The sequence below is a fragment of the Elephas maximus genome, chromosome X (assembly GCF_024166365.1).
Source record: "Elephas maximus indicus isolate mEleMax1 chromosome X, mEleMax1 primary haplotype, whole genome shotgun sequence".
In the NCBI taxonomy this organism is placed as follows: Eukaryota; Metazoa; Chordata; class Mammalia; order Proboscidea; family Elephantidae; genus Elephas; species Elephas maximus.
Window position 1 is genome coordinate 16,727,455 of NC_064846.1, and position 14,530 is coordinate 16,741,984.

At 40.7% G+C, this 14,530-nt stretch overlaps 1 protein-coding gene and 1 pseudogene across 4 annotated transcripts in view; both read left to right on the forward strand.

Moving 5' to 3' along the window:
• Positions 1-14,530, forward strand: part of FGF13 (fibroblast growth factor 13) — a 516,442-nt gene that overhangs the window by 100,361 nt on the left and 401,551 nt on the right. The gene's annotated exons all lie outside the window — the stretch shown is intronic.
• LOC126069279 (40S ribosomal protein S17-like) lies at positions 5,155-13,104 on the forward strand (annotated as a pseudogene).

The window sequence follows — 14,530 nt, forward strand, 5'->3', positions numbered from 1 at the left end:
CTTTTTATCAGAACTCCTCTATTGTATTACTGATCAGAGCGTTCAGTAGTGGTAGCCAGGCACCATCTAGTTCTGGTCTCAAGGCAGAGGAAGCAGTGGCTCATATAGATGATTAGTCCTGTAGTCCAGTTCCTTCTCTGATTCTTGGGTCGCCTTCTTTCTCTTTTGTTCTAGAAGTATAAAGACCAGTAGTTATATCTTAGATGGCTCCTCATGAGCTTTTAAGACCCCAGGTACTACTCACCACATTGGGAGGTGGAACATAAATTTTAAGAACTATAATATGCCAATTGACTCTATTGTCTCATGAGACCACTGTCCTAATCCCCCAAACCAAGAGAATTAATCCCATGAGGTGTGATTGGTTATGTCTAATTAGTATCAGCATCTATAACCAAACCAAACCCATTGCTGTTGAGTCGATTCTTACTCATAGTTGTTATTGTTGCAGCACCATACACAACCTAGCACTTGCCCGTTCATCCCTTTTCCCTATGTACAGGTCATTGACATCAGTTATATCGGTCATGCTGTGCAAACTCCGCCCATATTCGGAGTCATCTTTCCCATTTCTGTAACTAACAAATGACTTCTACCTAGAGAGTACTTCTCCCTCTCCTCCCGACCCTGTAACCCCTAATGAACATTAGTTTCTGTATATTTACCTATTCATGTCATTTCATAAAAGTGAGAACATAGTGTTTTTTTGTGATTGACTTATTTCACTCAGCATAACGTCCTCTAGGTTCATCCATGTCGTAAGATGTTTTGGGAACTCATTTTTTTTTAAATTACTGAATAGTATTCCATTGTAATTTTTTAAATATATTTAATTTTATTTTTGGTGAAAATATACACAGCAAAACCTGCTTCCATTCCACAGTTTCTAGATGTAGTGATCAGTGACATTGGTTAAATTCTTCACATTGTGTCACCTTGTGCTTATCCATTCATCCATCAATGGGTACTTAGGTTGTTTCCATCATTTTCCTATTGTGAATAGTGTTCCAGTGAACATAGGTGTGTATATGTCTGTTCCTGTCACTTCTATTAGATCCCAAGAGTATATACCCAGGAATGGAATTGCTGGGTCATATGACACTCTACATCTAGTGTTTTGAGGAACTGCCAAACTGTTTTCCACAACAGTTGTACCATTTTGCATTCCCACCAGCAATGGAGGAGGGTTCCAATTCAGACTTAGTTTTCTTGAGTGTTCAGTAGTCCTGAACCCCAACACCTTGCATACCCAAGGCCTGTTTTACCTGGTGAGAGTTGGCCAGATGAGGAAAACTCTATGTCCTTTGTAAGTACAATGTTGATATTAATGATGGTCTTGGTAAAATATAGTAGGGAAGAATAACAAGTTAGAAATGTAAAGCAGTTGAACGAATTAGAAAATTATAGAGGACACAGTTGTTGTTGTTAGGTGCCATTGAGTTGGTTCTGACTCATAGTGACCCTATGTAAAATAGAACAAAAACTGCCCAGTCCCGCACCCTCCTCACAATCGTTGCTTTGTTTGAGCCCATTGTTGCAGTCACTGTGTCAGTCCATCTCATTGAGGGTCTTCCTCTTTTTAGCTGACCCTGTACTTTACCAAGCACGATGTCCTTCCCCAGGGACTGGTCCCTCCTGATAACACATCCAAAGTATGTGAGACGAAGTTTCGCCATCCTCACTTCTAAGGAGCATTCTGGTTGTACTTCTTCTAAGACAGATTTGTTCATTCTTCTGGCAGTCCATGGTATATTCAATATTCTTCACCAGCACCATAATTCAAAGGCATCAATTCTTCTTCGGTCTTCCTTATTCATTGTCCAGCTTTCACATGCAAATGAGACGTTGAAAATACCATGGCTTGGGTCAGGTGCACCTTAGTCTTCAAGGTGACATCTTTGCTTTCTAACACGTTAAAGAGGTCTTTTGCAGCAGGTTTGCCCAATGCGATACATCATTTGATTTCTTGACTGCTGCTTCCATGGGCATTGGTTGTGTATCCAAGTAAAATGAAATCCTTGACACCTTGAAACTGACAGACGGTGATAACACAATAGATGGCTTAATAAAACATACCAGAAGTTGGCAATTTTTTTCTGTATGGAGGCAGGTAGTAAATATTTTAGGCTTTGCAGGCCATATAGTCTCTGTCATAATTACTCAAATCTGTTATTATAGCACAAAGAAAGCCAATAGACAATACAGAAATGAATGGCATGGCTGTATTCTAAGAAAACTTTATTTAGGAAATCAGCTGTTTTGCCAGATTCTTTGCTGACTTCTGACTTAAACACTCCTTGTCTTCAAGAAGGAGTTGGCGATGGTGTGCTTGTGACTGCTTTGAGGTACGTGTGCTCCTTTCGTCAGGCAGGTAGGAAATGGCCAAGCACTTGTTAGGGCAGAGAGGTCCAGTGCTGCCAATGTCCACGGTTACCCTTGGGTGTGCCAAAGGCCACATTTCTCTAAGGATATTCCTTACTGATTGGCTATTAAGTTTCACTCTTTCTTCTTGGAAATCCAGACAAAGAGGTATTTTGGGCAATGAACTCTTATCAGCTAATATGTATCTTAATGGTGACGACAAGAAGTCCCAGCCCAGGCCTCACCAAACACCAGGTCCTACAGATTGCTCCTCTGAACTTAAAGATTTCCTTCTCATATTTCTTCTGTTTTGGTCAAAAGTGCTTCTTAATAGTGATAAGGATGATTATGTGGCTAATATTTACTGAGGACCTTCTATGTGTCAGGTACTTTTCCCAAACATTAATATGTTTTCATCAGTGGATTCTCACTACAACCCTGCAAGGCAGATATTATCATTTCCCCCATTTTGCAGATGAGGAAATTGAGGCTCAAACAGATTGGATGACTTCATCAAGGTCCAACAGCTAGTAAGTGGTGAGGCAGCTCTAAATTAGAGCCCAGGGTGAGTGTTGATAAAGCCTGTGCTCTTTACCAGTCTACCATACTTCTGTCAACTGTTCCAGGTTCTAGAGTGTACAGGGAGCCTACCTTGCAAAGCACACAGAAGTTCCATCTTCCTCCAAATCTGAGTCTGAGCACATTTTCTCAATTCTTCCTCTCCTGAGTTTCTGCTAGCTGTACTGGGATCTTTGTCTCAGTCCTGCACTGCTTAATATCCGGCCTACTACAGTAGCTCCTCACTGGCCTCTTTTTTAAACAGTTTTATTGAGATATAATTTACATACCATATAATCTATCCACTTAAAGTGCACAGCTCAATTACCACATGACCATGGCCACATATTATGTTAGAATATCTTTATTACCTCAAAAAGAAACCTCATTCCCTTTAGCTATCACTCTTGGCCCCTCCCCAACCCCCACTAATCTACTTTCTGTCTCTACATATTTCCGTATTCTGGACTTTCGTTTGTGACTGGCTTCTTTCACTTAGCACAAAGTTTTCAAGGTTCATCTAAGTTGTCACATGTACCAGTACTTCATTCCTTTTTATGATTGGGTAAAATTCCATTGTATGGATTTACCATAGTTTGTTTATCCATTTGCCTCTTGTTGGAGTGGAGAGTTGGCCTGGGGAAGGAATGGTGAGGGAACTTTCCTCCGCTGAGGCCCTGTTCTTCCCCCACCTTATCTCCCTTGATCCTCAACCCAAACTCTTTTACGTTACGTCAATCTGTGTTCCCGCTGTCTTGCCTTGACTGTGTTCTTTCTATTTGAAGTGACTTTCTGTTCTCTGATGGACTAAATCAGGTCCTTCAAAACCCTGCTTGTCCACAAAGCCTTCCAGATGGCTGCAGCCTTCAGTGAGCTCTCCCTTCTCCTTCACCTCTCAAGATTCTCTCTGTCTGCACTGCCCATTTGGCCCTCAGACCATTGGGAGGGAACTGCTTCTCTAGATGTCTCATTCTCTTTTGCTAGACTGGGAACTCCTTGAGGGCAGGGATCAAGTATGACTCACAATCACGATTATGAGTATAAGAATAGATATCATTTGTTTCAGGCGTTTTATGTGCCAGGCACTGTACTAAGTTCTTTCCCACCTTACCTAGCACAACAAGTCATCTGGGTAGGTACTAGTCTTTTAATGTCATAGATGAGGAACCAGACTCAGGGGGAGTCTAAATAAATCGTATTGGGTGACTCAGTTGGTGACTGGTAGAGCTCAGTTCTCTCTTACTCCGAAATTCATGATTTCCATGTTCCAATGCTGACAATGACTTCTTTTTTCTCTTCCTTCCCTTCCTCTTCCTCATCACCCGTCATCATCATCACTCCCATTTTGCAGATGAAGAAATTAAGGCCCGGGCAAGTTGTCTGTCTTTGCCAGGGTCACACTCCAAGTAAGAGATGAAGTGAGGGCTTTAAAATTAGATCTTCTGTCTCTAAGCACATTTTCATTTTCCCCAGCCGTACCATGGCATTAGTGCATTTTTGCACCTCAGTGAGCTGTTTGATGTTGATAATTATCATGTTATAATACTGTAGGGAAGAGAAGGTGCACATACATAAACAACTAGAGGAACTAGAGGATACTGTATTGCAGTGAGGATTACAAATCTCATAGAAATTTTGAGAGGAGGAATGTTGTGGCAGCTTCACAGACTAAGGGAGGACTGATGTTAGACCTAGAAGGAGGGTAGGCTCAGCCAGACAGACAGGAGAAGGCAAAGGGAGTAGACAGAGAGGGAGAGAGGTTCAAATCACTCCGTGGGGCCATTCTCTCACCCCCCCACTCCCCTCCCCACTGACCCAAATGCTCTAACAGTCTGGGCGTAGACTCTACCACCACTGAGACAGCCGATAAAAAGAAACAAATGACTACATAATATGGAAAGGGACATGTGCTTTGTATTCCCACTGTTATGGAGTCGATTCCTACTCATGGCGATCCTGTAGAACAGAACAGAACAGAACTGCCCCATAGGGTTTCCAAGGCTGTAAATCTTTACCAAAGCAGACTGCCACATCTTTCTAATGCAGAGCAGCTGGTGGATTCAAACCACCCTCCTTTTAGTAAACAGCCAAGCCTTTTAACCTGTGCACTACCAGCGCTCCTATGTGGCTTTGTACTATGGTTATGTTTTTCAAAGGGGCGGGGAAGGACATGATACAATTGGATGATGTCTACCAGAATTGCTCGAAGTTCTCTTTTACTAGGGACCTGCCAACATGGGTTGAGTTTGCACGGAAAGCGCAAAGAAGGAGGCCTGGGCCATCATTGAGAAATACTACACACATCTGGGCAACAACTTCCACATGAACAAGTGCGTCTGGGAGGAGATTGCCGTTATTCCCAGCAAGAAGCTCTGCAACAAGCTAGCAGGCTATGTTACACATCTGGACGAAGCGGATTCAGAGAGGCCCCATGAGAGGTGTCTCCATCAAGCTGCAGGAGGAGGAGAGAGAAAGAAGAGGCAATTATGTTCCTAAGGACTTGGTCCTGGATCAGGAGATCATTGAAGGAGACCCTGCCGCCAAGGATATAAATGCTCAAGCTCTTGGATTTTGGTGCTCTGTCCAACTTACAGGTCACTTAGCTTACAGTTGGGATGAATTTCAAAATGCCACATGGCACCATTTGAATCTTTCTGGTATGGTGTAATATTTTCAAGAAACCTAAACCAGAAAAAACACCAAATCCGTTGAGCCAATTCCAACTCATAGCGACCTTATAGGACAGAGTAGAACTGCCCCATAGGTTTTCCAAGGAGCATCTGATGGATTTGAGCTGCCAACCTTTGGGTTAGCAGCCATAGGACTTAACCATTGCACCACCAGGGTTTCCTAGGGGCATAAAAATTAAAAAAAAAAAAAAAGAATTGCTTCCAGTTCTACTTTGAATAAATCTGTTTTGGTGATTATATCAACACCATCTCAATGAATGAAATTTCATTGAAAGCAACCATCTATGCAGCAAAGTGGGAATCATTCACAGACATAGTTACAGCATGATCATAACTATGACAACCCAGCCCTTCTCATTAGGGCGTTAGCCCTAAGCAAAGGTCGTGTCCTGTGTAGGTTCTCCCCTTTCCTTGATTTGGTTTTGTGAGATAGGGAAGCAGACAATGCAAGCCTGAACTACCGAATCAAACAGAATAGCCCAGTGTGATAAATCATAGTCCTATGGAATGCCTGGGCTGCATTCTCCCAGAAAGTCCCTCAAGAGACAGCAAAGAGGGAAAGCAGCTCATGTTAGATGCCTGGGCCTTTCACACTGGAAGTCTGGGCTGGGTTCGAAGCAAGCCTACCATTGCTTTGAGTTTTGCCTTGCATTTCTCTCAAAAGCCTTTCCCTTTCCTAAGACCAATCCAGTTGTATACCCCAACTTGAAATTCTGAAGAATCTGTATCATTTTCTATCTATTTAAGATGTACTTCTGGAGCACTGTTTTGTCCTCACCTTCTGAAACCATTTTGTAGCATACAGTGTAACAGGGTTGTTGGAGGAGGAACACCTAGTAGTCTGCTTAAATAGTCAATGGATTTTAAAATCTGCGTTGAATTTTATTTACTATAGTTTTAAAGGGAATCGACTGGGGCCTTGCCTTTTGTTACTCAGTGCTGCTGAACAACCACCACCACCAAAAAAAAAAAAAAAAAAAACACCACAAATGAGTGGCTCTAAAGAACAGAAATTTATTTTCTCACAGTTCTGGAGGCTAAAAGCTCATAACAGGTAATTGGTCCTTTTGATTCCTTCTGTGGGGTTCTCTCCTGGTTTCTGATGCCCGCTGACGATCCTTGGTGTTCCTTTGCTTATATAGATGGGTCCTCACATGTGGTTTGTCTTGCCTCTGTGTGTATGTGTCTCTTGTTTATTCTGCTCTTTTTATAAGACACCTCTCAGAAGGGCTTAGGTTTAGGACCCACCTATGCTGATATGGCTTCATTATTGTAACAAAAAAAAAAACCCATTTCCAAACAGGATCATATTTACAGGTACAGTGGTCAGGACTTCAATATAACTTTTTGGGAGACTCAATTCAGTCCACAATAGGACTTAATATATTTCTTTTTCATTAAAAAAGTATTTTGTATTTATTCTAAAGATTTTATACTTCCTCGAATTCCAATTTTTTTTTTAAATTCCTCAAGTGTAATAGTTTTTAGTTCGCTTGAAAGGTAAGTAATACCTACCATATTTTTATGCAAACAACACATGCCAACCAAATATCTGTGAGGTGTTTTCCTAAGCACCTCTATGCCAATGTTTTTTGTATGTTGCTGTAAGAAAAAAAAATTACCATAGGGCACTTAGGAAAATCCCTGGGGGGCGGGTGCGGTAGGCAACAAACACAGAAGATGCATGTTATTTGTATATAATGTGGTAATACTTTGCATTTTCCTTTTAAAAATTGTAAACCTGTTTCTCACTTAAAAATATTCCATGTCTCATTAAAAACCACGAATAGCAGAATGTGTTCAAACAAATACTGCAGTTGGAAATAGTGATAAATAAATCGTCCAGGTTTTTAGGTATTTGCCGTGGACTTTTCAATAGCTTTTGGCTTTAACTATGATTGAAAAATACATTTATTGATTTCTAACCAAACCACAATATTAATAATCTTTGCGGACATAGTCGACTAGTGGCTTCTTGTCAGAAGTGGCTTTGAGGAGAATCCAGCCTCTGGGTACTGATGGTGGCTCCTCACAGATGTCAAGTTGGGTCATTGAATCCAGTTTACCAGCAAAGTTTCCTCAATCTTGATGTGCTTGTTCAGTTTGACACCAGGTATGAGTCATGTCTGGGAACTGGATAAACTCAGAGCTTCACAACCTTACCAAAGATTGCTCCTCTTGCTTGACGTTTTCTTTGTCTTCCCGAGATTCTCACCCATACCAACGGCATTTCTTGGCTCATGGTATTGTGGGAAAAAAGGAGAGGATGGATGCATCCCTTCCGTACACTCGGGCCAGGGAAGATGGCTCAGATACAAAGTAACGGATCCTTCTTTCCCTACTAGACACCACATCCCTGAACTGAGGCCCTAAAATCACCCTGATGTCTTCTTTGAAGGCCTGAGCTCTGAGCTTTTTTGTTTTGCGAGTATTCATATTTTTCAAAAGGGAAAAAAGCTTCCCTTCTTTATTGTGTTACAGCTCTACCTAAGACCCTTTGGCTTGGTCCTTCAACTGCTAAGTTTCTAGGTGGTAGTCTGCCTTTCCCTGAGCTGATCACCTTTTGGGGCCTGGTCTTCTGATCAACATCCTAGTGTTGTTTATTGTCAGTGCTACTTACAGCCTCCAGCCCATGTTCTTATCTGCCTATGATCCTCCTTACTTCCCTCCCTTTCTGGCTCCTTCCCCTCCTCTTGCCCTTTTCTTCCTCCTTCTCTCTTTCTCCCTCCATCTTTCCCTTCCTCCCTCCATCTTTCCCTTCCTCCCACTTGTGACTGCTGGCTTGTCCTTACTGAGCCCCCTATTTGGTAGCTTTTCCTCAACCTCTTAATCTTCTGCTTATGTATTCTTAGTAAGTGGCCTCATACACAGTGTTCAAAGATGGAGCTCTGGAAATTCTTGCTCATACCTAGTCTTTGTTATGCCGTGATCTGATGAGTTATCTCCCCGGAATGGCAATACTGGTACCAAAGATGTCTGCTTGCCTCCCTGGTGGTTGCTGCATTTGTGTGAGTGAATATACGTGTGCGTATGTGTTTACGTATGTTTTCCTCAGTAAGGGGCAGGATGACCTGCATGGCCATTGCATTTTTCTGGCGTTAGGGGTGGACCCTCCTCACTTTCACATCTGCCTCTTATTTCCTGCTGCCAGGAAGGGTTATGGTTCTGAGCTTTGTGGACTTATTTATTTAGGAATAGTAGGTTCTGGGTTAGTCATTTTTATGACCAAACATTTCCTACTGTAGCTCTTTTCACACTTTTCTAGCCCCTTTTGCCCTAACCAGTGTTTTTTTTTTTTAAATCCTCCTTGAAATCTTATGCAAAGCCCAATATTGCAAATGGTCAATGCATTCGCTGCTAATGGGAAAGGTTAGAGGTTCAAGTCTACCCAGAGGCACCTCGGAAGAAAGGCCTGGTGATCTACTTTCTGAAAATTCAGCCATTGAAAACCTTACGGAGCGAAGTTCTACTCTGACACACATGGGGTTGCCATTTGGGGGGAGTTGACTTGACAGCAGCTGATTTTTTATTCTTTCTAACAGGCCAGATTGGAGCTGCTCTGCTGGCAATGGGGGTGGTGATGGGAAATCTGGAGCTTGCCATTCCCTTCCCCAACCTCAGGTGCCCACCGAGGGACTTTGTGGAAAAGTCTTGCGGTTCTTTGGAGTCCTGGTCTGGTTCTCTTCCCTTTCAGTTCATAGGTGAGAACCAGAGAACTGAGTAGGGGAGAGGGCATGGAACAGAAAGGCCCCAGGACAGAAAGTTCTAGCATCATGCCTTCAGGAGTCCAGTCACTAACTGAGCCAAAAGGACCACCCTTGATTCTACCTTTGTATGGGCTTTCTCTGGCCGTCTTGGGGCTTAGGATATAAAATCATTATTCTTCTTGAGAACAAAAGTTCTCCAACACCAATATTTCCTGAGGTCAAAAGCCCCTGAGAGAACCAGCAGTGGACAGCAGCTTGACAGGTTACCATGGCTTTGCATAGCAATTAGTTAAGTGAGTCGGATGTGTTCTTAATGGATTATGAGATTATTATTTTCAACTTTTATTCTAAGAAGTGAGACTGGGTCAGTCAGACCCAGTGAATGCGTGTTTGCTTGATCCAGGGCCAAGATGCACTGTGGCCACAGGAAACAAGGTAGAGATGAGACTGCCAGTTATAGTAGAAGAGTGTAGGAGCCAGGGCAGCTCCCACAGCCCCCTACCAGGAAGGGTAGTGTTGGAGCTGTCAAGAAAGGGACTAGGGCTTTGAATTTTGTTTTACATTTTTCTCTTGCTCTGTCTGGGACCCTCTATTGTGGTCCTTGTCAGAGCAGTCGGTGGTGGTAGCCAGGCACCGCCTAGTTCTCTTGGGCCTAGGCTGGTGGAGTCTCTGGTTCATGTGGTCCTTCAGTCCTTTGGGCTAATAGTTTTCTTGTATCTTTGGTTTTCTTCATTCTCCTTTGCTCCAGACGGGATGGGACCAGTAGATGTATCTCCCATGGTTGCTCACAAACTTTTAAGACCCAAGGCACCACTCACCAAAGTGGGATGTAGAACATTTTCTTTATGAACTCTGTTATGCCAATTGACCTAGATGTCCTCCGAGACTATGGTTCCCAGGCCTCAGCCCCAGTAACTTGATTCCTCAAGGTGTTTGGATGTGTCTAGGAAACTTCTATAACTTTGCCGTGGCACATTGTGCTGATGTCACCTATATTGTGTGAACTGAAGCCCCTCTCGAAGCCTACCTTTTAGACAAAGATTAGACAGGCCTATAAAACAAACAGCAACACATGTGAGGATCGTGATTCTTAGTTCAATCAAATACATGAGACCACGTGGCCAACACCTGCCCAAAAGCAAGAAGAGATGGCAGGAAGGGACAGGAAAACTGGACGAATGGACACAGGGAGTCCAGGGTGGAAAGGGGGAGAGTGCTGTCACATTGTGGGATTGCAACCAATGTCACAAAGCAATTTGTGTATAAATTTCTGAATGAGAAACTAACTTGGCGCTGTAAACTTTCACCTAAAGTGAAATAAAAAGAAAGGGCTGGGGCAAAGGTTGGAAGCCCTAGTGGCATAGTGGTTAAGTGCTATGTCTGCTAACCATAAAGATCAGCAGTTTGAATCCACCAGGCGCTCCTTGGAAACCCTATGGGGCAGTTCTACTCTGTCCTATAGGGTAACTGTGAGTCGGAATCAACTCGATGGCCATGGGTTTGGTTTTTTTGTCGGGGCAAAAGTTGCTATCCTAGGGGAGCCCTTGTGGTTGTTGATAGTGAGGTGTGGGATGGCTCTGTGATGACTCCTGTTAATCTTGTCATCCCCCTCTGAGCTCTGGGATGGTGGGAGGGCCGTTTTCCTACAGCCCTCAGTCAACCCATCCTCACTGTGACTGCCCTATTTCAAACCATTGCTTCTTTAGAGAACACAGCACTGATCTTTCTGCCTCCTATCCACTATTATTGTTGGAAATTCTGGTGGCATAGTGGTTAACAGTTTGGCTGCTAACCAAAAGATTGGCAGTTCAAATCCACCAGCACCCTATGGGGAAGTTCTACTCTGTCGTATATAAAAAAAAAAAAAATATGTTGGAATTGACTTGATGGCAATGAGTTTTTTTTTTGTTTGTTTGTTTTTACTATTGTTGTTAGTTGCCCTTGAGTTGACTCCCACTCATAATGATTCCATGTGAAAGAGTAGAACTGCCCTATAAGAGTTTTCTAGGCTGTCATCTTTATGGGAGCAGATGGCCAGGTAGTTCTCCCACAAAACCACTGGGTGGATTGAACTGCCAACCTTTTGGTTAGCAGCCGAGCGCTTAACCATTGCCGCACCAGGGCTTCCCACTATGCAGCTTGGGAATTAGAGGATTACCTATAACCTTGGAAGCCCCCTGTGTACTTGCTCATTTCGCATCCCCTCCCTCCACCAGAAAGCTAACCACCTGCTGGAATTAGTTGTATTACATAGGTATGTATTCCTAAAGAATATTTTATTTAGTTTTTTTATTTTAAAATTATATAAATGATTTTTTAGGACGTATTCTTCTGTGACTTATTTTTTTCTTCTGCTTGCAATTCATTCCATGTTCATGCATGTAGCTTCACTGTTTTTAGGTGTTTCTTTATATAAAAGCAAACCCACTTCCATCGAGTTGATCCCAACCCATAGCAACCGTATAAATACCGTGGATACAGTAAAAGTAATCCATTCTATTGTCGATGAAAATTGCAGTTCCTTACTGATTTGTTGTTTTGATTTGATTTTTTATGATACGATAAAAATGCTGCTATAAATACTCTTCTACTTGCCTCTTGATGCATGTATGCAAGAATTTTTCTTTTTTTTTAATTGTGCTTTAAGTGAAAGTTTACAGTTGAAGTTAGTTTCTCATACAAAAATTTATACACACATTGTTGTGTGCCCCTACTTGCTTTCCCTATAATGTGACAGCACACTCCTGCTTTCCACCCCAGATTTCCCGTGTCCCTTCAACCAGCTCCTGTCCCTTTTTTGCCATCTCATCTCGCCTCCAGACAGGAGCTGCCCATTTAGTCTCATGTACAAGAATTTCTTTCTAATATATAACTAGGGAAGAAGTTGCTGAGTCACAGGGTATGTTATGCAACTTTACCAGGTAATGCCAATTTGTTTTCCAAAGTGTACCAGTTTACATTCCCAACAGCAGTGTGCAGGAAGTCTTATTACTTTACATCCTTATCGACACTTACTATTGTCAGATTTTTATTGATGACGGTCTGGTGCGTATGTTATAGTACTTCATTGTGGCTTTGATTTTATTTATCTGGTTACTCATGTGGTTGAGTATCTTTTTTATATGCTTAGTGGCTTATCCTGTTTCCTCTAATGTGAAATTCCTTTTTCTGAGATTAAAAAAATATATATTTTCCCATATGTTCTAAAAGATTTATGGTTTTATTTCTCCTATTTTTGTCATTATTCAACCTGAAATTGTGTTTTTCTCAATGATATGATGTAAGGAGCATTTTAATTTCATTTCATATTGATTATCATTTGTCGCAACACCTTTTCTTCCCCACTTATCTTCACTTCCAGCTCTGTAAGGAATCAGGTATTTACACACGTGCAAGGGCCTATTTCTGTTCCACTGACCTATTTGCCTTTCCCTGTGCCAGTTCCACCCTGTCTAAATACTTTGGCTTTATAATAAATATTGATATCAGGTAGAGCAAATACCTCTGATTGGTTTATGCTCTTCAGGATTTTCTTGTTTATTGTTGGCCCTTTGCTCTTCCATATTAATTTTAAAATCTGCTTTTCAAATTTCATGGAAAACCCAGTTAGGATTTGCATTGCAGTTGCCTTGATTATATACATCATTGTAGAGAGAATTGACATCTTTATAGTATTACATCTTCCAATCTATGAAAATTGACTATATCTCCATTTATTTAAACATATTTTAATAAAGCATTATAATTTTCTACCTAAATGCCTTGGAACTGGCACATTATATATATTTGTTGCTGTTGTAAATTTTATCTATTTTTGTAAATGCCATTTTATAACTCTTTGGTGTATGGAAATACAGTTGTTTCGTGTATAGAAATATAGCTCACTTTTGTATGTTTATTGTATATCTAGCCACCTTGCTTAATTTTTAAATAAAATTCTGATAATTTTATGATTTTTTAGCTATTCTATGTAGTTAGTCATATAATCTGAAATTAATGACAGTTTTATTTCTTCCTTTTCGATCATTATGCCGTCTATTGTCTTATCTTACTGCATTGAATAGAACCTATTGTGCAATGTTGAATCTAAGTGGTGACAGTGGACATTCTTCTCTTGTTCCTGATTTTAAATGGAATACTTACAAGTTTTACCATTGAATTACCATGTTCTCAAATGGCTTTGTATGGATAGTTTTTTTCAGGTTGGGGAAATTTCCACCTATTCCTAATTAGATAATATTGTGAATGGATGTTTGCTTTTATCAAACACATTTGCTGTATCCTTTGAGGTGATCATAGTTTTGTTTTGCTTTTCCATTAATCTGTTAATGCAGTGCTTTACACTAATAGAATTTCTAATGTTAAAACAAACTCAAATTCTTGGAATTACCCCAACCTTGTTATAATTTATTTCCTTTTAAAATGTAGTAGTAGATTTCATTTGCTAATATTTCATTTTGCATTTTTGAATTTATGTTCATGAGTTAGAGTAGCATATATTTTTCCTTTCTTGCATTATCCATGTCTGCTTTTGGTGTCAGTGTGAGACTAGCCTCATAAAATGAGTTGGGAAATATCCTTTATTTCCTCTGGAAGTGTTTGAATAAGATTGGAATTATCTGTAGCTTGTAGTATTTAATAGGACTTGCCTGTAAACCCCCTTTAAGTCATGTGTTTGCTTAGTGGGAAGTTTTAAAAAATTTTAAATGGGTATAAGAGCATTCTTGAGTCAATTTTACAAGTCTGTATTTTTCTGATAATTTGGATATTTTCTTGAAATTTCTAAACTCAAGAGCATATAGTTCATAATATTTTTATCATTTTTATTCTTTACTATATCAACAGTTACAGCCCCTTTTAATTTTAATGTTGTTTACTTGCACCTCTGCTTCCAGTACTACTCCCTTTTACTGCAAAGTATACACAATTGCCAAAACAATGTTTTTAAGACATGGAACTAATCATATTCTACACTTATAAATCATAGGAGGGCTTTGAAAGGCTGTTTATAATCTAGCCTCAGCCTAACTTTCCATTTTTGTAAGAGCTATTTTCCTAATAATTTCTATGTATTCCAGCCACACTAGATTAATGTACTTTTGGTACATTGGTAGCTTCCATAACTCCAGTACCTTTGTTTATGCTGTTTTCATCATCTGACCACCTTTTGTTACATCTCCATCCTTTGACACACTTGTTTTTCAAGACTCATCT